The sequence below is a fragment of the Argiope bruennichi genome, chromosome 7 (assembly GCF_947563725.1).
Source record: "Argiope bruennichi chromosome 7, qqArgBrue1.1, whole genome shotgun sequence".
NCBI classification, from domain to species: domain Eukaryota; kingdom Metazoa; phylum Arthropoda; class Arachnida; order Araneae; family Araneidae; genus Argiope; species Argiope bruennichi.
In genome coordinates, this window is record NC_079157.1 from 119,453,080 (window position 1) to 119,474,214 (window position 21,135).

A 21,135-nucleotide genomic window follows, 5' to 3' on the forward strand; every position below is an offset into this window, starting at 1 on the left:
TAAAGTCAACTTTGCAATAACGCATTATTAAAACAAATTTTATTCTTGAATTTTGATATTATAACTAATAAAATCTAATAACCAATACTGATTCATTAGGAATACATTAAAAAATTTTTTAATTAAACTTTTATCTCAAATAATAATTATGGCGAAAAAAATATATATCAGAACAGCGAACAAGAAAAAACAATTATATCAGAATAGCGAACAAGAAAAAACAATTATATCAGAATAACGAACAACGAAAACAATTATATTAGAAATTTCAATTCTTTTTTTTCACGCTCTTTCAAGCTCTTTATTTTTCAGATTTTTTTAAAAACATTATATTGCATACGAAATTTTAATTAAAATCTGACTAAATACAAAAGCATAAAAAAAAAGAACTGACAAACTCACGTTTAAATATTATTGTCAGATATCCATTTTTCGCGAATCTAAAAAAATCTATGACAAAGCTTTAAAACTCGGTCCGCGTTCGTTCACTTCAGCAGTCTTCGGATCGTCCTGAGTCAGAACTAGTAATGTCAAGGTAAAGGTCTCGAAAACAGGAATGTATACAGCGCAATGTAATTTGGAATTTGTAATAGCTGCACAGCCAAACAGGATACTTTCGAATCAGATAAGATGGCATTAACAGAGAAAAGGAAAAAAATAATAATAATAACTTTCTTGTTGTGACAGGAAATGAATTAACGATGGTGGTACAAAAACTGTCCACGTTCCATTGTAAATAAATTATACGTCATTTAAGCATATATATATCATTCTGGAAATAATTAACCGAATAAACCAGGGGAAATGGCCTCCCAAAAAGTTTATCGTATGCTCTTTAAAAATGGTGAATTTGCGCTTCAGACGCGGTTTTTCTTCCGATTTAAATCAAGATATGACACAGAACTAGGATTGCTATCCCAAAATCATGTACCAAATTTGATATATTTAAGTCATTATCATTTTGAGTTATCGTCATTTGAGTGCTTTTGAAAATACAACCTGACAGACGGTCAACCCCTTGATGGATTTGGATCAAACTTTGATAGATATCTACATTATAGAAATTAAATATGTGTACCAAATTTTATCTATTTAGCTCTCTGTTTTGTAATTAACGTGTTAACTTATATTCAAACAGCCAGACAGACAGACTTTCTTTCAACAGATTTCACAAAAAATTTGATAGAGATCTGTAAATGTGGTATAAAGACCGTGTACCAAGTTTCAACCGTCTAGCTCAAAGCGTTTTTGAGTTATCTTTGCCACAGACAGACAGACGTTAAAAAAAATATGTTTTTCGAACTCGGAGAAATTTAAAATAGAGAAATTCGTCAAAATCTCGAATTTGAATTTTTTATTTTTTTTTCGTAACAATTACAATCTTTTCTCTATACCTCGTATTTGAGTTAGTAAAAATAAACTGCACATGTTCAGACTGAACCAATTTGTTGCTATATATGACAGAATAAGTGAATCTAGTAGGTGTTAAATTTTAGATTTTTGACAAACTTTCCAAACTCCTCAAACAAACAAAAACTTAAATTATCCGATTGTAGCAAAGAAGAATAAATTCTTATTATGAAACATTTTGAAATGCTAGTTTTTAAATTAGTTTTTTAAACAAGATCTGAACATAAAAGTAAAAAGTTATTAATCAACGCAGCAAACAGAATCGGAAATAGTGACGTTCAATAAATAGAAATTAAAAATTAATTATGCTTTATCTTAAATGTTAAACTTTATGAGATAATAAAGGTTAATTTTCATTTCATCAAAATAAAGTCTAATATTTTTTTTTGTTTCAAATATGTGATGTTGCATGTAATTTTAATTTGAAAAATTCATAGACAACCTTGAAATTTATGTGTATGTGCTTCTACAACAGGTTTTTAACTGAAAGTTTTCGACTGTAATTATTTCATCACTTATTTATAAGTTGGTAATAAATAAAGGAATGCTAAGGAAAATTGAAATAAAATAGACAAATCTTTGGAAATCCCTGCATATATTGCTACCTCATCGTATTGTTAATTCATCATATTGCTACCTCACGAATTTTTGTACAATGAAATGTCTGGATTTCAAATATCTATTCAATTGGTAAATTAAAACAAAATGAATTTCGAAATTTAATTAGGTTTTACTTCTGTTATTGTGTCAGTTCATACTATAGTCATGAGTGTCATGTAATATCAGGGTTGATTATCTGTCAGTCCTGGGGTTAACTCTTTTCTGAATTTCCATATCACACATATTATCGTTAATGTCAAGTGAAACAGATCCACGCACAATGCAGATCTTCCTCTGAATCCGGTTCATAATCCAAAATCTCAGTCTGCAATTCAATAACATTCCACTAAGTTTTCAGATAATATTTTAATGAATGCTAAAAGTTTCTTGAAAATAGAGGTGAAATATTAAATTTTCAATCATTATAATTAATTAAAAATAATCATAATATCAATAGTTTAACTATAATACGATAATATTGTATATGTAAGTAATAATTCGACATTCCAACACCTAATTGAACAGTAGCGTTTGAAATCGAATGTTACTTCGATTTGAAAATCAATAAACTTCTTGATTTTTATAAATATTTAACAGCCAAATTTGGAGACATTCGAAAAACAAATTGTATTTCAGAAATAAGGTTTGTTGAACTAAAATAATTTCAAATTAAGCAAAATACTGACATTTTATTTATTTATTTATTTATTAGCGCATTTATCGATTGTAGACTAAATGTTTTGTCGGTTAGGATTCATGAGTTTTAATTTTACAATCGCAAAGATCATTATCTTCGTGTTTTGTTTTTTTTATTTTTTCAGCAACAAAAAAAAATCAGAGAATTTGATGACGATAAAAAAAAATTTCCAATACCAATTTTCTGCACAAAATATTTTTTAAAAAAAAAATGAAGCAGTAAAATATCAGATACCATTCTAATTTTTTTTTAAATAAATGAATTTGTCATGCTCCAGGTTTATTCATTTCTTACGAATTTGTTCATTATGCGTCAGATACTTTAAATTAATAATAAAAAGAACTACAAAGTGCAAGTTTCCGATTGCATTTTAAGTGGGTTTTAATTTTTGCAGATAACAAATTACCATCATTTGAAAATTATATGCCTTGCTAAGAGAGATAGAGGCCACAAGTTATCCTATGTTATCAGTATCTTGAATGTAAATAATAGTGTGGTTTTAAATACCCAAACCAACGAAATATTGTTTACTTAAATGTAATTCTATAAATGAATGTATTCATTCGTGAACAGTACAGCGACTAAACATGACTACCCGGCTCTAACTGCGACTTTCTTGTGAACAAGATCGCATAGACAAATGAAATCAGACACATTCAAAAAATGATGAAAGAATTCATCTTCTATTTAGAGTTCCGTTGTTGGAAAAATTGAATTAAAAAACATAATCAATTATTAACACAAATTTAATAATAAGACTTCAGAGATATTGAATATTTATTGCACCCAAATAAGACATACCTGCAAAGCCTTAAATGGTCAGTAGCCTTGAAATAAGAAACCATCATCGAATTTCCAGCGAATTACTAACACAAACACAAATCTTCCGCTTTGTTGTGGCTGGACCATTCTGGCAATTAACTTATCGTTGTGTTAGTCATACGATTTGTTGCTGGTGTTTTTTTTATTTATTTTTCTTTTTTGCGTGATACGTGCATGAAATGATGAAGAAGAAGCTGTCTTGTAACAAAACGTGAGCCGATAACTAAAATAGCTTTGCTGGTGATTGTAGAGGAAGAAAAGTGTGCGAAACTTGTCTTGCTGCAGTGTCTGAGCAGAAAGACGGGTTTCATTTTTTTCTGCTTGAAAATTCTTTGCCTATTAAAGGAGTACGACCCTCGACCTTGGTCTTCTGCGTGCGCTGTATTGGAATGACTAAAATAACAGCTACAGTTGGCTCCCTTGCTGTATCCTACTGAGTGGCGTAGCGAGGGAGACAGGCGCTCGGGGGCTGATTATGATTTTTCGTTTCCTGTCGTCACCAGTGGTTTAGCAATTGTAAGATTCGAAGAATGACGCCCGGTCATCTATACACCTATTGCAACAGTCATTATGTCACTTATTCTGTCTAAATATACTGACTAGACTACTGGAATCAAATTTGTATTAAATTTCATGGCCTTTCTTTTTTTTTTTTTTTTTTTACTTTCAGTAACATATATATTTAAAAATACTAATTTCTTTTATATAAAAAAAATTCTAAAGACTACTCGTTCTTTACTTCTAGTGTACATTGTTTAGTTATATTAATATCCTGTTTTATAGCAATTTTAGAACGAATATCGCAATTTTGAACCGCGATCAAAGGACAAGGACAACACCCGAATTGGCGCTCTTCCCCTTCTCCAAACCTCTACACCACACCAGAGGGGGGGGATATTTTAGCCCGACAGGTTTAATGTGCACTAGACCCATGTACATGACGGTTCTTCAATGGATTCGGGTCTCGAACCTGAAACCCGCCGCTCTCAAAGGCAAGACCTTACCATCAGAGCACAACGACCTTTAGTAAAAACAGAGTATATTCTCCGAACTAAAGTGGCCAGCGAAAATGATTCAAGTATCTTATCGTATAAATTTTATTCTATTGTAAGATTCCGAGAAAAAAAATATATTTATTTTGATATACCTACATGTATGATTATAAATGGAAAGATATAGAAATAATCATCTTCGTCGACGTGCTTAGTTCGGTAAATATTTTTTTAAGGAAATCAAGTGATAGCTGATTTAAAAAAAAAAAATCTTGAATAGTAAGAATAGATTAGTTTATTAATTGTCTGTCCTTGTTTCATTCTTCTTTCACTTTATACACCGTCCCAAATTACAATTGAGAGCCTTGAGCACTTTGCTGCATTTTAAATTTTTTTCATTTCCTAAACTTCTTTTCGGAATTTCAATTTAATTTATATTTGGAATAATTAGTCAAAACGTGTTCCAGCCAATCGGGGCATCTGATTTTATTGGAACACACAATTTAATTAATTCCACGTCATGAATTATCAAATTAATCCTCGGATTTATAGATAAAATCGGGAAATTTTTGAATTTCACATAATGGTTAATTTAAAATATTTACATATCTCTGAAACAATTCGAAAAAATAACAGATTTTTAGTAATTTTCTTCATAAATTTTTGCCATCCATTTTGAAATTCTACGCTGAATTAAGAAAACGTTTCAAAATGTGTCTTCTCTACATTGGCATCATAAAACTATGGAGACTAAATTTAAAAATTCTAGTAAGTTACCACAATTTAGCAACCAGTAGGATTTTCAAAAATAATTATTTATAAATTCTAAATGAAAAATATGACAGCATTCTTATTCAACAGATTTTGATCGTTGAGAACTTGGAACTTGAATTTAAACAGTGAGGGATATAACGACAAAGGCTGTTATCCCATAGGAGCGAAATAGTTACAGCTAATGGATATTAAAATACTTGAGGGCTTGTATGAAAACGCTTGGATGATGTTTGCTTGCGAGAGCTTGAGACAAAAGAAATGTTCGGCTGTTCGATGTTGAGTTTTTTCCAGAGCACTTCTCTGTAGGGTGTATATTTTGAACATTTTAACAAAATGTGGGAAATGTCGTTGTCTTCGTTGCATTTGATGCACAAGGGGTTGTCTGAGAGATTGAACCTGTGAAGAAGACTCGGAGTAATGATCATTTTACAAATCACCCTTGTAATAAGTTTATCTTGAACCTTACCTCTAGTCCAGTTGGTGAATGCGCTGATGTCTGGGAAATGCCCTATCAAAGCTAGATATTTGCTCCCGTGATAATTAATTGGGGCAATTTCGGAAGAGTTCTTTCTCAGATTGGAGATCGTATCCTCCGGGGGTGATCCACTCTATGAATGGCGTGGATTCCTTGACTGCTTTTGCAGCAGCTTCTGCTTTTTCGTTCCATTCGATACCAGAGTGGTCAGGTACCCATAAAAGAGACATTGTTTGTTTCCTTGTGTAAATTTTTGAGACTAAATGTTGAATAATTTTAGGCGAATGAAAAATGATGTCTTTAGTGCAATCAAAATGTTCTTTGAGAAATTTATCCTTGAAGAAATATTTTTAAGTAATATTTTGTTGCCATGCAGGGAAATCATAAATAGTGAAAATTATAAACCAAATAGTTCTCAATACGCAAAAATAATTAGATAAATCCATCTTCCGTCACATACTTGAAATATCGGATACAAAGAAGTAGTAAATTTTATTGCATTAATGCATTACCAACTAGCAGATATTAATTCTTATTCAATAAAGTGGCCAATAGGATAAATTATGCATTTTACAACTAAGCTAAATATTTTACTTATTACACAAAGCATTTATCAGAATGCAATGTCGAACTACTATTGGAAATAATGCCGGGTTTACACTCGGCCAGTAGGCAGCGCATGCGTAGAAAGGTTGAAAAATGCTGTTCGGTCCATAGCAAGTAATTTACTAAATGAAACAACAACAGGCCGCTGTATTGCATTTTTCTCTCACTGTGCATATGTTTGTAGAATTTGGCGGTTTTTTTAAAATGAAAAAAATTGATCACTTATTATAGATTCATTCTAACGTTTTTTGCTCTTTATTCTTTCTGATGCGAGGTTATGTTTTATTTTTTTCATTTTATTTGCCATTTTTTTTCTATAGTTTTCCAAATTTAGGTGTGTTGACCTTTTTATTTTTATTTTACCATGCTTCTTTGTGTCTAAAAAAAAAACTAAACCATCATTTTAATCTGATACACAGTGAAAAATTCAGGAAAAACGGTAATTTATAGCCAAGAATGGAATCCCTGAATCTATCCTATGAAATTGTGGCAAACATAAAGCAGTCCCTACAGCGATTTTATAACTGGCCGAGTGTAAACCCGGCATAAGGATTAAAAAACCACCAGCCGATAGAATATTAGTTGGGAGGACCCGGGCGCGAAGCGCCTATAACCTCCATTCCTGAAAGATGTGCTGGGCAAATGCATTACAAAATAATCTAACTTAATACTATTGTGCGTTGTTAGTATTGGAAAGAAAAAAAAAAGAAGGTTATATAATTACATGTCTAAGAAGCAATTAAATTAATTAATTAGTGATGGGGGGTATTTTAGTTCCTTAATTAGTACATAGTTATTAACTTAGAGGATTAAAAAAAAAAAAAGCTGCAATTTAAAACCGACATTAAAGTAAAAGTTCGCAAATCACAATGATCAGAATGTAATTTTAGCAATAAAATTTTAATCCTACGGGCGACCAATAAATGAGTAGTATTATAAACTTATATATTATATTAGAGCTTTATATCGATATAATTTTGCTTATAAAATTCAAAATATTTTTTACTCCGCAGATTTTTATTCCACGGCCGATGAGAAATTTGTCAATTTTAGTTATAATATATATTTCTTGAATATGTATAGAAATTTATACATTCTTAATACAATATTAATAATTTTTAAGAAAAATATTAAAACAAAAATTTTAATACAATTTTTTTTTAGTATTTTTAAATTTACTTATCATCGGAGGACAATGGTTTATAAATATTTTTTTTACTATCATTTTATAATCTTGTGTTGAAAAATTATAATTCTGAACTATTTCAATTACACAGCAATTAAAATATTATATCAAAATGGTACCAGTCTTGCGAATCCTTTTTTTTAAATAAATCAAAAATCGATTATCAAAATTAAGAAAACAAAAAAGTAAGAGAAAATCCAGAGTGAGTTTCCATTGTATACGTCGCTTGCATTTTCTATTTCGTAAAAAACTTTATAAAAACAGAGAATGCATTTTAGATATACTTTTTTTAATCAATCGGATTAAGAATTTAACACCAATATACAATTTTGTTGACAACTCAACGAATCAAATTTCATTTGTTGACAACTCAACGTATCAATTTTCATTTGACTTTTTATTTTCTCACATACGAACTACAGAAAGAAAAAATAGGAAAAGTAAATTGTTAAAAGAAAAAAATTCTAAATTCAGATTTAGACAGATCTTAACGGTACAGATTACAACAGCTACGAAACATAAATTTTTGACGTCAATTTAGTATTTTTACAGAATCTAAGGTGTCATTCTTGGCGAGTTATTTGGCGATTAATCCCTGGCAAGCGTAAATAATATCCAAAAATCGAATTTGTGTTTTCGATACGTTTTTCTAAACCGATTGTAACAAAAATTTGACATAAAACTAGACTTGCAATCATAAAACGTCATACCAAATTTGCTATATTTAAGTCATTTCATTTTTGAATTATCGCATTTACATGCTTCTGAAAGTACAGGCCGACTGACAGTCAAACAGTAGTTGAATTTGGCTCAAAATTTGACAAGTATCTACACTATTGATGTTAAATTGTGTACACTATTTTGTTTGTCTAGTTCTCTTCGTTTTGTAATTATGATATCTTATATTCGAACAGTCGGGCACAAGCACTTCCTCAGAACAGATTTTACTCAAAATTTCATAGAAATCTGCAAATTTGGTTTTAATTCTGTATGCCAAATTTCACTTGTCTAGCTCAAAACGTTCTTGAGTTATCTTTGTCATAGAGAAACGGACGGATGGACATTTTCTAAAAATGTGTTTTTCGAACTCAGGCAGATTTGAGACATGGAGACTCATCAAAATCTCGAGTTCGAACTTCTTGACGATTTCTATACTTTCTCTATACTACGCATAAGAAAAATCAAAAAAAATTTAATACAAATCAACAGTTCTTTTATGCAAACATGTCGTATTTCATCCATCTTGTCCACTACGTGTTTGTGTCATATTCAGAAGCGCGCATAACATCAAAAAGCAATTAATTCGAATTGGAGGAAGTCGGAAACATGAAGATTTGTCAAAATCTCAAGGTCGCACTCTTTGTTGATGACAAATATTCTTTCTAAAACAAAGTAAAAATGGCAACTTTCCAACACAAAAAAAAAGCAGCAATAAAAACAATCTTTAATGTGCTTTCATGTTATGACTGAGTGCAATCTTGAACTCTTGGTGCTCTTTTTGATATTTCTGTAATTGTGTGTTATACTTTATAATTCATTTACTTTTTTATAATTCTTTTGTAGTTTAGTGATAAGAAACTTTCAAATTCTTCACATATTTTTAATATTTTTATTATGACTGTATGCAACTTTTAATTTTCTAATAAGTTTTGAAATATTTTAGAAACTTATTGATTACGGCTTTGTGTATTTCACAGAGAAAGAGAAACATTCGTTTTACTTAAGAATTTGATTAACGATCGCAGTGCCCCCTGTCGCATATTGTAGAACTACAACTCCAAATCATCGCCGTCATATTGTTAAAGCTAAGCCTAGTTCTATGCGGTTGGAATGAGACGTTGTAAGTGTAATATTATATATTTTGCATACTAATTGACATTTTAGTATTATTTATTCAATATATGCTTATTATTTTTTGCTTAGATTGGTTATTTTATTTCTATTTTTTTTTTTTTTTTCCTCTCTCTCCGCATACTGTTTTGTTTGTTTTTTCAGGACCAACAAGATGGATGCGAATGTTAGGAATATGGAAAAAGTTGTTAAGAAAGAAGAAACTAAAATGTTCTATTTATGAAGAATTTGGATGAATAACTTCAGATGACAGTAACTATGTTCAAAAAGAATTAAATTTTTATTCATTTTTACTTTGGAATAAAGAAAATTTCGAATAAGTTAATTTTAGAATATATGTGTTTCGTTTTTGCATAAAACAATATATAAATTTCGTTATGTGTATGGAATAGTTATGACATTTAATTTTTTCCTTTATTATTATTACTTATATAATACATTTTCATGAGTCTATGAGAGTGAACTCTCTGTTTCTCCTTTCCTGTGATATGTTCATTTGTCTCTACACTCTACAAATGAAATTTTCTCTGCTGTATTATCTTCTTTAAATAAATAAATAATTAGATGTAGTTGACTAGCGATCGAGATGGCTAAGTTAAGATAACCCAACTCCTGAATCAATAGGAGTGGTCTTCTAAAAGTTTTCATGCATATTCTCTAATAAACATATTATCTCAGAGAACGCGTTGCATGGCATTGGCATATAATAGTTGCAAAATATTAACCTTTATCGTAAATTTAGCATTTTTACTGAACCTTGGCGAGGTTTCTCTGGGGGAGGGGCGATTAATACGTAGCATGCGGTTAATAGTATCCGAAAATCGAATTCGTGTTTTAGATACGTTTTTCCTAAACAACTGAAAAAGAAATTTGACACAAAATCTCATATCAAATTTAATACATATAAGTTTTTGCGGTTTTGAGTTACGGTGCTTATATGTTTTTTGAAAGTATGGATTGAAAGAAGGTCCAATGCCTAGTTGGACTTGGCTAAAATTTTGATAAATCTCTGCTGTATAGACGTTAAATCTGCGAACCGAATATTATCGATTTAATTCTCTTCGTTTTGTAGTTTTCGTGTTATATATAGCCGGACAAACAGGCTTTATAAGAACAATATCAATTAAATTTGAAATTTGTATTCACCCGTCTAATTCAAAGCGTTTTTGAGTAATCATTGTCACAGACAGACAGACATAATACCAAAAATGTGTTTTTCGAACTCGAGGAAGTTTTTAAAACGTAAAGATTCGAAAAAAAATCTGGAATTTGAATTCTCTGATGATTACAATACTTTCTATGTACTTCATATGCGAAAAAGTAAAAAAAAAAAAAAAGTATCACAGAATAAAATTATAGCGGATTTGCTACATCATGATAAAATATGAGATGGGGCCGAAAAAATACAATTCCCTAGCCATCACTTATCCTTGCCATTTCAATCACTTGTTGCACTGCCACGCTGACACAAATAAAAGTGCAACTCTGTCACAAATGTTCACTTTTTATGATTTTCCGACTACCAATATAAAATATCAATGCTGACAAAGTCAGATTACAATCCTTTATTATGAATTCCGACACGTAATTCAAATAAAAAAAAAATCAAAGTAATCGACTGCTAAACAGGTTTCTTTGTTTCTTCTCCTCTTCCACCCTCTTTCTTTCCCCTTCGCACGTTTCTTTTAGGAGTTTAGTTCTTCAACCCGTTACAAAAAGAAAAAAAAAAAGAAACCAAGCAGTTGATTGCTGATTTAAAAATATAATCAGAAATTAGCTTTTTTTTCTGAACCTTTTTATGACTGCCAATTTTTTAGGCCGACAAATCGCGTGACATCTTGACCATTTCCGTTGTAACAAATCGCCCCCGTAAGTTGCATAAAAAATATTCTTACATTCCAGCTAAAGTTAGAAAACCGTATAATTAATTATGACAAAATGGCAGATGTAGGCTAATCGCAATGTGACATTGCACTGCCCATCGAAATACTTGCACCTGAATGAATGGAGCTCCTAAAATGTGCAATTAGCAGTGGAATTAAGACGTTTCCAGTTCGAAATGCAAGATGTAAGGAATGTTTTTTAATCAAATTAACAATCGATCCAAATATAGATACAAAACATAATTTACATAAGATGTTAGTTTTATCGTTCCCTCTCCCCTACTCTCATTGCCAGAAATAAAGAAAGAACTTTTAATTTTGTCTGTTTAACTTGTTTGGTTCTGAGAAAATACAAAATAAAACAGTGTGTAAAATACCAACAATATAGAGAGCAATCTAATCATCACTCAGTAGCTGACTACTGAAGCATTTGCGATAGGTGCATATACACTCCCTATTGGTAAAATACTCAAAATGACACAAAGAAGTATATTTTATAACGTTTGAATAAATAAATATTTATACATTTATACATTAATTATATATTTATATATTAAAATATACATTTTTGAAGAGTCCTCCCAGTTCTATTGGTAATATCTAATAAAATATTCTTGATAAATTAACATTAAAAAAATTCATCTTTTCTGCTATAACATTGTCCGAATTATGAAAAACTCAATTTCAATATTTTAGGCAATTAACGGCCGCTTTAAGAATGTTCCATAATGATTGCTGGATTTTCCTGGCGGCGGCAATTGAAATGATCTAAACTCCTCTGATATTGATTCACTGTAAGTGAGCCGCAGATGAGTGATTTAAAAAAAATTTTAATCTATGTCAAAAAATAGCAAAGCTTCATAACTCGGTCAGATTCGATCGCAGAAAATTGAAATACTTCTTGCTTTATAAGTTAGGATGACAAGAATATTTTACTAAATATTACTAACAGAATAGGAGGATGGTATAAAAATTAAGACATCATAATTTTTCAAGAATCTTTTCGTTTGTACATTGAATTTTTTCAACTAGAAATTTATGCCTATCACTATAAGAATTTAGTAATAGAGTAACGATCAGAGTGGATAACCTTGACGAGACACAACATCTCGGCTCCACAGGCTCTTGCTCAAGCCCCTTGGAGGCGCATTCGATAAAGCTATCCGGCCGAAACATTAATCCATGTATATATAAGAACTAACATCAAACAAGCGTTCAACTCAGACAGATGCAAGCCAATTCAGCATGTGGCATTACGGCGTCTTCTCGCTACTCATTTTGCAAAACATCGCTCACTAAGCGAGTAGCTCTTTTACGTTTTGTTTTTCTCAGTATGTGAATCACTCGTTAAGTGAGTTTCTCCCTAAACGAAGCTTGATAGTACTCCCCCTTTTTACAATAACATGATTAGTAATTTAGTTTATTTTGCAATAGAAGCTATTGGAGATTTACTAGATATTGTTAATTCCTCACTTCCACTTTTGAATTATGTTGAATTAAAATGTTCTTCCACGGTGAATTCTTATTAATAATATAACAAATAGTTATATTATTAACAATAATGTATTTTTCTCCAAAAAATAAATTTAAGCAGAACTATAAAAGCTTCTAGAAATATAAGATACTTGCGATGACAAAAAAATTGTGTGTAGGAATTCAGAAACGATTAGATTTTAATTAATGAGCAAACGACCGTACTGCATTATCTTAAGTATCTTATATGAAATTAAAACCGGTGTTAGAGAAAATAAAAGGTACTAATTATAAGGTTTCGAAAACGATAGCGATGCGAACAACATAAAGTGCTTTTAAATGGCACTGGAAACTAATTATAAATATGGAAATGTTATGAACGTACACGAATATGACGCATTTTATTATAATTAAAATTTTGCTTTATTAAACTAATTCTGATTATTTCATTTATTAATAAATAAAATATTGATTGGTTTTCTGATTTGATGTACATACGATTTAAGAAATATATCACAATCAAGAAATTTATATTATTTAATTAAAAAGAACTTATGGAGGAGTGATGTGTTGTGTATGGTTTACGTATCCATCTAGATAAGACGATTTAGGAAAATACTAATTTTATTTACAGCATAATCATGCATATAAAAAATTATTTACATGAAGACATATTTAGTTTCTCAATTGACTCGCATCAATAACGAAATTATACAGTAAAAAAATAAATTGAATATGCAAGATTCGAAACAAGAATTGAGTTGTCTCGGACATTCAAATCTGATATCGTCCAGTACGATGAGTTGCCACCACAAACATAAAAATCAATTTTCTTAATTATAATTCCTGCAGCATTTAGTATGTTTTGTCTATTTTATCTGTCTTTTATGAGGTTAATATATTTTATTAGACTTATTAACTAATTGATTTCCACTGTGGAAAGAAAGAAAATTAGTAGGTCAAATGTCCTAAAGATAAATATTATGCTTCAAGATAAGAAAGAAGCATTTCGGAAAGGGATCCACCTAAAACCCCGTTCCGACGGCTTATGTGCGCCTTTCGTCAGAAGCATTTTGCCCTCTTTCCCTTCATTTGTGGTTAACTTAGCCTTGATGTCTGCTCATTTCACCGACAGTTTGTGGAAGGTCCCGATCGACGTCCACAAGCGAGAGTGGTCCTATAATGGGTCAGAAACTCCCCGGGAGCACCTCGAAATGAGGATGAGATGCTTCCGGCATGGTGGTTGGATCTCGCTACCCTGGAGGGTACACAAATAGGTGGAGGATCTGACTCCTCCCATCGATGACGGGACGTACTTCCTTCGGGGAGGGTTGTACCGTGGCCGGTGATGGCCCTTAGGACTCAACCACAGTTCCCGCCAGTGTTGCTGAGGCAGCGGTCCGGTCATTCAGTTTTATGGTTTAAATCCGTGTGCCTTCGTAGCGGGTCGGAGAGTCAGATAGCTGACTACAATGGGTCAGACGACAGATTTACGACCATATCCGTAAAGACAACGGGTCATGGGGACAGGTCTTAGCATGTTAGGCACCACGTCAGTCACTGGCAACTGACATTAAATTTCCCAGCCAGACCGAGACAGTCACCGGTGACAGATAATATAAAAAACAATAAGAAAAATCTTAAAATATTACGTTCTGTTAATGAATGCATCTAAATATTTTATCAAAAAAAAACTTTAATGGCTTTCAATAAAACACCGTAAGCACCTAGTCTGTAAACATAAATCTAAACATCGTTAACATCAGCAGAGAACAGTTAATGCTCAGTAGACCACCCTGCCACTGCTGAACTATGCAATACAGACAAAATAAATACAAGTGTTTATAGCATCTATATGTCTGCGCAAAATGTCAGCGATTGTCTTCATCACTATCCAGTTATACCACTAGCCAATTCTTCAAGCTAGCATCATCTTAAGAGATGCCCAATTACTTCCCCAACTCTAGAGACCCGGTATGTTCAGTCCCATGCCCATTATCATCATGTTTTGCTTGCAGCTTTCTTCTTTACAGCAGTTAGGACGCAGCCACAAGACTCAGGCGACCACCTCTTATTCACTAACACCTGGCATTCTGGAAAACCGAAATTCAGGACCTCTACACCTCACTTAAATCACTAAACTCATACTGCACGAGATGTCTCGAAACAAACTTTTATTCTCACTTAATCTGTTGTTACTACTGTTTACTTTTTTCTCGTATATGTAGTATAGTGAAAGTATAGTAATCGTAAGGAAATTTGAACTCGATATTTTGACGAATCCACCCGTTTTAGAATTCCCTGAGTTCGTAAAATACATTTTTGGAAAATGTCTGTCTGTCTGCAACAAAGTCATGTAGCTCAAAAACGGTTTGAGCTACAGGAGAGAAATTTGATATCCGGTTTTCACACCCAATTCGTGGATTTCTATCAAATTTTGAGCAACCTCCGTTTAGCGAAAATCTGTCTGTCCAGCTGTTTGAATTTAAGTTAACACGATAACCATAAAGCGAAGAGGGCTAGATGAATACAATTCGGTACACATATTTAGTAACTCTAGTGTAGACATTTATCAAATTTTGAGCCAAATTCAACAAGGGGTTGACCATCTCTAGGTCTGTACTTCCAGAAACATGTAAATACGATAACTTAAAAACGTAATGATTTAAATATATCAAATTCGGTATGGGATTCTAAGCCTACAAGTGTATTACGTCAAATTTTTGTTTCAATCGGGTGGGAAAAACGCGTCTAAAACACAACTTCGATTTTCCGATAATATTAACCACATGCCAGGATAAATCATCAAAAGACTCACCAAGAAGGACACTAGAGATTCAGTAGAAATGTTAAATTCACGCCAAAGGTTAATATTTTGTAACTATTGTATGCCATTGGCCTGCAAGGCATTCTCTGGGATATCAATTTTTTCTGAGAGCATGCCGAAAAGTTTTGCGGAGACCACTCCCGCTAATTATCATTACAAACCTGAAAACCCACTAAACTAACAGAATTTCATCTTCAAATTATTATCCAAAATCCGTCATCAAAAATCATCATCAAATTCGTGCTTGACTGACCGACATCTAAAACCCCTCATACAACTTACCAAGTACTCTATTCTGCATTGAAGACCAGCATGTTACACAGCAATCGACGTATCCTAACAACTAGGGATCCAGACCTATTATTTGTAACAACTACTTGCAGACTTACTATGTCTGGGTATACAGAAACTTATTCAGTGTCTTGTTTTGTGTTAATCAAGAAAGCAACCATTAGTACCAGTCAATATCTTGTAGCGCATTGGGATGAGTGAGGATAGAACCTGGGACCTTGTGGTTCTCAGTCCAGTAACATGACCATGATACAAAAGCAATTGCTCGTGCAGCGTAGTTGTTAACTGGCTTATCATCTTTCACCACAGACTTTCCCTCCAGTGAGTCGGAGGTGAGACGAACAATATGGCTGTTGAGTGGTGATGTATTATCTGTTGAGTCTAATGCACCTATACCCATTTGAGAAGCGCCAAGCGTTATGGCAAGCGTGTGAGTGGTAGCTGTTGCTGATTCAAGTGAGTCTGACGACTTTGGGTTGCTGCGGCCTTTTTGTGTTGCTGCGTCAAGTGAGTCTGACGACTTTGGTTTTTCTGCGTCAAGTGAATCTGACGACTTTGGTTTGCTGTGGGTAGATGGCGCCACAACAGCTGTACGAAGGTTGAAGGATCACGTCCGGGTACCAATGTAGCGAATTGGGATGAGTGAGGATAGAACCTGGGACCTTATGGTTTCGCAGTTCAGTAATATGACCATGATACAAAAGCAATTGCTCGTGCAGCGTAGTTGTTAACTGGCTTATAAGCTTTCACCACAATCTAAACATTTTCTCTAAACAATTTTACCATCAGTGTGTGTCCTCACAATCGCCATCCCAAACGAAAGAGAAAAAAGTGATCCATGGGTACTTCAGAATTGGTACACACGCGCTCACTTAAAGAAGATGAGCCTCTGAGGGGCATCAGTGGAGACAGAGATCAAAAGAAGAAAAAAAAAGAAAAGAATCGGCAATACTGACGTGGTGCTTAACGTGTTAAAGATACGTCGTGCAGAGTGACGTGATGCTAATCTCTCGGAATCAATCATTTTCAATCATGAAAGCATGGAGAAGGAGTTGCTGGTACAAGTGTGATTTTCGCCACTTGACCAAGGTTCAACTCTTCCGAATTCGACTCAAATCAATCCAAGAATAGGCTTTAAACGAGTCCTTTGTCTATCTAAACTATGCGAAAGTGATAGTCAACTCCACCCTTGTGTTTTGATAGCAACCTTGAATTCAAATGAAAGCATACAGTTATTCGTTAATGTGAATTCATGGCGCCATCTCATCGACGACTGATCACTGAATGACATCATTCGCAAAAACTCACACAAAACTAAGGTTAACAGTAAAAAATTTTGCACAAGCCGTCGAAAACCTGCCGTCTTCTTGATCACACAAAGTGGGACAAATGTTTAGACAGAAAAGACAAAGATTTGTTATCATTTCGAATCTAGCCATGATCACTTCAAATAACTTCGTACTACGTAAATATCGAGGAAATACAAACACATACATACATCGGGTCAAGTTAAGTGCATCATTTCTGTTGCTTTACGATAGACGCGTGAAAAGATATCCAAATCAGATTTCGAAAGACGTGACGACGCTAAAAATAAACATTTCCATCTAGAGTGTTCTTTTGATTTTGCACTGAACGAAATCAAAATTGAGTTTAAAGGTGAAACGAAATCAGTAAATCCTTAAGCGTCCTAACCGGAAAACAAAGCAATATCTCTTTTTAGTGGCATACAGTTTTGAAAGAAATGTCTGCAAAGGAAATTATGACCTTCGGATTAATTTTGTTTATCAGGGTTTGCTTGACGTAAAACCATCGTAAAGAGTTTTGATTTCTTCCAATATGACGAAAACATTTCATCAGTTGATAGACTATCGATGGTTATCATTCTGGAAATTTTGACCCACGAAAGTCTTTCCCTCCTTTCATACTGGGGCACAGGCATTTACGCTATGCAAACGCACATGCTCATGCGAGCGTACTCACTTAAGCGATATAGACACTGCCTCATCTGCTGGACTAAAATCTCTATAATCAAGCCATGCTTGAAGTTCCAAATGTCTTATAGGTACACTAGAAATCTTAAATAGCATTATAATCTATTTTCCAACATGAGTGCAGACCGCATTTGGAATCTAAACCACTGGAGTGATCTTCCCGAAATTTTCTCGCATATACTCTAATAAAGGTGTCTTAGCAAACGTGTTGCATGGCATTTTGATTTAGCATTTGCTGGAATTTAGCATCTGAGAATTTTTACTGAATCTATCGGGTAACCCTTGGTGAGTTTTATTTTATTTTACTTATTTATTTTGCGATAAATCTCTGACATGCTGTAAATGACATCTAAAAATTAAATTTTTGTTTGACGCATTTTTTTCCCAAACGATTGAAACAAAAATTTGACTTAAAACTACAATTGTAATCACAAAATCGCATACCAAAATTCATATATTTCAATCATTGCATTTTTGAGTTATCGAGTATACATCTTTCACAAAGAAGAGACCGACAGTCAGTCAACCCATTGTTGATTTTACCTCAAACTTTGATAGGCATCTACATTATAGATATTCTATCTATGTACCGAATCTTATCCATCTAGCTCTCTTCGTTTTGTAGTTATCGTGTTAAATTATATTTGAACAGCCGGATAGATGGACTTCCTCTGAACGGATTTTGCTCAAACTTTGTCAGAAACTTATAAATTTGGTGTAAAAACGGTATAAGAAATTTCATTCATCTGGTTTAAACCGTTTATTTTAGTTATTTTTGTCTCAAATAGGCAGGCCGACGGACATAATGCCAAAAATGTGTCTTTGGAAATCGGGGAGATCTAAAACGAGAAAATTCGCCAAAGTCTCGGGTTCGAATTTTTTAACGATTATAATGCTTTCTCTATACTTCATACACGTGAAAGTAAAGTGTAAAGGTCAATCGAGTTTGCAAAGCACTATACACCTTACAATAAATTCGAGGTTGCTTATGGAAAATTGTACGCATACAAAATGCTTATCAAATTTTTCTGAATATAAGTTAAAAGCAGTAGCCTTCCCAACATTTTTCCACGTCTGATATATGTATTATTCCCCAAATAAATTCCCACACATGAATACTTCGTAGCACAGTAATGAAACGCTGCACTTGTGTATCAAATGCGTGACAATATCGGAAAATAGTTACAAAATATAGATTAGTTGCCTGAATCTAGTGTACGAACGTTAGCGATTAATTACTGACATGCGGATAATACACAAGTACCAGAAAACAGACGAAGCGTTTTGGATCTTTTTTCCAACCGACTGATACTAAAATTTTGCACACAACTACAGTTTCGACATTTAGATTTGTTGCCTGAATCTAGTGTACGAACTTTGGCAATAAATCAATGGCTTGAGGTTAATATAGATGTACAAGAAAATAGACGAAGCGTTTTGGATCTTTTTCCGCCTGACTGATACCAAAATTTTGCATACAATTACAAGTTTCGACATTTAGATTTGTTGCCTGAATTCTAGTGTACGAACTGTGCCGATTAATCGCTGGCATGTGTTTAATATACGAGTACCACAAAATAGATTATGCATTTTGGATCCTTTTTCCGACATATTGATATGAAAATTTTGCATACAATTAGAATTGCAATCACCGAATTTCATTTGTTTCAATCATTGCGTTTTAAAGTTATTGAATTTACATGCATGCGAAAGTAAAGACCGATAGACAGTCAACCCTCTGACAGATTTGTGCCAAAATTTGATTAAAATATATAGTTTAGGTGCTAAAACTGTGAATCAAATATTATTTACTAAGTTGCGACATTTTTCAATTTTGGCATTTACATGCAAAAGTGCATAACGACTGACAGTTACCTCCTTGAAGGATTTAGTTCCAAATATGAAATCTAATAAATGTTCCTAGATTTTCACTGTAAATCTGCAAGCCAAATTTATTTATTATTCTTTTTTTATTGAGTATTTATTGTGTTAACTTGTATAACGGACTTTTTGATTAATTTTCTTTAAAATTTATAGAAATCTTCAAATTTGGTGTAAAGGATATATACCAAATTTTATTCGTCTAGCTCAAACCATTTTTAAGTTACCATGTTCAATGACAGATATAATTCCAAAAATGCGTTTTTCGAATTCAAAGAAGGCCTGAAAAATGAAAATTTGGCAAAACATCGAGTTTTAATTTCTTGCAATACTTTCTCATTGTATATATTATATACGAGAAACAAAAAGGAAATTCAATATTCCGGAAATTTAAAAAATTTAATAATATCAAAGAGATAAATTATCTTCAATAAATTGTCTTTTATTTCGTCCTCTGAAGAAACCGTTCGGACGAAATATGGTTTCGTTTCCATATTATTCAGAACATTTTAGATGAATTTTGATTCGATGTAGAGTTAAAAGATAATTATATTCCCACGTTTTCCAGTTAAAACATATTAAATTTGGTATAGGAATTTTTAACATCAAGTGTAAAAATTCTTGTTTCAATCGGTTGGGAAGAATTGTCTAAAACAAAAAAATTCTATTATCAGATATTGTTAGCTACATTCCAGGGATTTATCGACAAAAAAACTCGCCAAGGATGACACGATATATTCAGTAAAAAAGCTAAATTCACACCAAAGGTAAATATTTTCCAAACTATTTTTCGCCAATACCATGCAATGCATTCTCTGGGATAACACTTTTATTAGAGTATTCGAGAATGCTTTAGGGAAAGTACTCCCGCTGGTTGTGTTAAAAAATTGTCTGAATATGTAGCAGTTGACCACGGATTTAGTCATACTTTGAATGCCATTCATTGCAAATAATTTTTTAATGCCGTCATTATCTGCCACTTGCTATGATTTATCATTATTTGGTAGATTCCGATTAGAAATACTAATTGCATTAGCACTGAAAGTTCTAATGTAATTAGTTGAAGATTAATGAAAGTTCTAATGTAATTAGTTGAAGATTAATGGAAGTTCTAATTAAATAGTTGAAGATTAATGGAAGTTTTAGTTTAATTAATTGAATATTAATGAAAGTTCTAATTTAATTAGTTGAATATTAAGAGAAGTTGATGATTAATAAAAGTTCTTTTGTAATTGATTGAAGATTAATATAGTTGATGATTAGTGAAAGTTCTAATGTAATTAATTGAAGATTAATGAAATTTGTAATGTAATTAATTGAAAATTAATGGAAGTTCTAATTTAATTGATTGAAGATTAATGTAAGATCAACAT

General features: G+C 32.4%; 1 protein-coding gene and 1 long non-coding RNA gene across 8 annotated transcripts in view; one reads left to right on the forward strand and one right to left on the reverse strand.

Moving 5' to 3' along the window:
- The window catches only part of LOC129974920 (uncharacterized), a 62,021-nt gene that overhangs the window by 28,629 nt on the left and 12,257 nt on the right, over positions 1 to 21,135 (reverse strand). The window contains exon 1 of one of the 7 annotated variants that reach the window (XM_056087716.1): positions 3,509 to 3,777. The exons of 3 other annotated variants lie outside the window; for them this stretch is intronic. The gene's annotated coding sequence lies outside the window, so the exon portion shown is untranslated. Of the gene's footprint in view, positions 1 to 402; positions 553 to 3,508; positions 3,855 to 21,135 lie in introns of those variants that run through there. 3 more of the 7 variants (XM_056087711.1, XM_056087714.1, XM_056087712.1) reach the window with 3 other exon arrangements.
- Positions 8,965 to 9,665, forward strand: LOC129974922 (uncharacterized). Its single transcript, XR_008784997.1, has 3 exons — positions 8,965 to 9,071; positions 9,260 to 9,402; positions 9,558 to 9,665. It is a non-coding gene; the product is annotated as an uncharacterized LOC129974922 (long non-coding RNA).